This window comes from Cupressus sempervirens, chromosome 10 (genome assembly GCF_028749045.1).
Source record: "Cupressus sempervirens isolate cs-2001-9-10 chromosome 10, ASM2874904v1, whole genome shotgun sequence".
Classification (NCBI taxonomy): domain Eukaryota; kingdom Viridiplantae; phylum Streptophyta; class Pinopsida; order Cupressales; family Cupressaceae; genus Cupressus; species Cupressus sempervirens.
The window spans coordinates 887,301,387-887,304,203 of NC_143127.1; the positions used below are offsets into that span (position 1 = coordinate 887,301,387).

The window sequence follows — 2,817 nt, forward strand, 5'->3', positions numbered from 1 at the left end:
GTCATTAAATACAGTTAATTAAGTCATTAAATAGAGTTAATTAAGTCATTAAATAGAGTTAATTATTAAGACATTAAATATAATTAGATTAGATATAGTTAATTAGATTAAATATAGTTAGTTATAGTTAATTAGGTTAAATATAGTTAATTATAGTTAATTAAGGCATGTCATTAAATAGAGTTAATTAAGTCATTAAATAGAGTTAATTAGTAAGACATTAAATATAATTAGATTAAATATAGTTAATAGGATTAAATATAGTTAGTTATAGTTAATTAGGTTAAATATAGTTAATTATAGTTAATTAAGGCATGTCATTAAATATAGTTAATACATGATCTACATTAAATATAATTGGACTAAATATAGTTAATTATACAGTTAATTAAGACATGTCATTAAATATATGTTATATTGTTATGTACATCGACCATTAAAATTATATAGTTAATTACACTTAGATTAAGGCATTAAGATGAATAACCATACATATACATGTAAACTTGAATATTGAAAATATGAATAACATATAGAAACATGTGCATAACACATACATAAGTTACATAAAAGATGAAGACATCAAAAGATCAATAAAATAGACCTCTACATTAAAAGATCAATAACATACATGTGCATATATCTGAAGAATATAATGTACCCATATTAAATGTATAAAAATAGATCATGTAGATCAAATGTCTGGAAATAACATATATAAAACATCAAAATCTCCATATAAGCATGTATCTTGAAATAACATATAAAACATCATTTAGTGTCCATGATATAAACACGTATCTAGAAATAACATATAAAACATCAAAGTGTCCATATAAACCATGTATCTGAAAATAACATATAAGACATCAAAGTGTTTGGATATAAAATGTATGCATATGGAAATAACATATAAAACATCAAACTGTCCATATAAATATGTATCGAGACATAACATGTGTGTAATAAAATAAAAGGCCACATATGATCTAATCAACTACATCCCCCCTCCTGATCCTGGGCCTTGTCCCCAAAAGGGTCTATCAACTGCATCTGAACCCTATGTCAAATGATAACAAGTGAGCCATTTAATTATGTGTACAGAAAAATTATATCAATATCTACATGTATATAAATCATATATATATATATATATATATATATTGTAACATACCTGGGACTCACGACGTGTAGGATCTGTCGATGTCTGCAGATCAGCAAAACGTAACATACTATCACTCAAACCCTATAACACATACACAAACACACACATATACATTAATTTAAACATATAGACATATTATTTACTATAATAAAAATAAATCTAAACATATAGAGATATTTACCGTAGCATTATGTAATGCTCTGCCGATCTGACTGATATCTGAATCATGTAATGAAAAAATAGTATCAGCATCCAAGTCAATAGTGCGGCCCTAATCTGAAAGCATGGAAGTAAATAGACTAGGCTATATGGGGCCACTAAGATCCTGAGTAGGGGGGGGGGGGGGCGGGGTGGGGGGGTGGGTGCTGTAGGGTCCTGAGTAGTTGGAGCTAGTGCTGTAGCCTGGGCCTGTGTAGCAGTAGGAGTAGTAGAAGGTGCAAGAATGTCCTCCTGCTTCTGTGAATCCTCTGGGACTGCTGTACGTGAAAAAATATTTCTAATCTGAGAGCTCATGTCATGAAGTGGAATCCTTGAGAGTGTAGATAATGCTCGATATGCATCTAAAAGATCAGATGCTAAATATGATGCCAAATGATGCAATGCATCCACCTCTAAGACTACAGAAATGTCTACAGGAGAAGGTATGTCTGCAACTCCATAATCATCATCAACAGGTGTGCTAGATGATGCAGCTATGGGAGCGGTACCTTGAGACTGTAGCATATATCGACTACATTGATCAGAAGAAATCTCATGTAACTGTGTGGCGACGGCGACGATGCTCGAAAAAATCTGTGTCCTAATTATGTCATCAGGAACACTCTCACCTACAGTAGCCATCTGTGGACCTCTCGGCATAACCAAAAGGTTTGGACCCACCATTGCCCGTTTGTTAACGGGCGCAGGATTGTCCGCAGGTTTAAATCTATCAAAAAGTCTCCCCTGACCCTGCCCAACATGCCCTAGATAATCTATATAGTCAACATCATAGTGTAAATGAAATTCTGCAAACAATTGTTTGCAGAAATATAGGGGGAACTCATCCTTTTGTGGCCATCTATGATGAGTAGCCAACCAATGAGGATACATCAATGGTGCGACGAGTGGATCAGTACACTTTGTCGCAGAGTAGCCTCTGACTCTATGACAATCTGCATAAGATGGAAACATGATTTTCACCATGCCGGTGGAAACCTCAGTATCAATCTGTGTGTACTTCACAGTGCCAGTGACACTGTGAGATAAAGAAGAATAAAATGTCTCAATGCTCATATCATCAAAAGGATTGTATGATTCAACTGTCTGAATCATACGAAATAACTCCTCTCACATCGCTATGACCTTCTCCCTATTAGGGAGGGTGGTAGAAGAGGAAAGTGAGCTATCCAAAACCTACATAGCACAAGATAATCTCGCCACTGTATCTCTAAATAACTGTTGTCTATCATGGGTGGAGGTCGATCTACGTGCTATACCAAACTCAGCACTCTGACCCCCACCACGAACACTGGCATCCCCTGAGGATGCAGGAGCACGATCCCTAGAACCGGATGCCATAATGTATATATGAAAATAAATATGAGAATATGAATGTGAAGCTACAATCTTAGTGATAAATATCTAGAAATCTGCACATGCATATATATACAAAT

At 34.4% G+C, this 2,817-nt stretch overlaps 1 long non-coding RNA gene across 1 annotated transcript; it reads right to left on the reverse strand.

Annotated features, from left to right (window-relative positions):
* Window positions 1-965: 965 nt before the first annotated feature.
* Window positions 966-1,441, reverse strand: LOC149536837 (uncharacterized). The gene is made up of 3 exons (XR_016356817.1): window positions 1,347-1,441; window positions 1,175-1,246; window positions 966-1,060 (listed from the first exon to the last, which is right to left on the reverse strand). It is a non-coding gene; the product is annotated as an uncharacterized LOC149536837 (long non-coding RNA).
* Window positions 1,442-2,817: the final 1,376 nt, after the last annotated feature.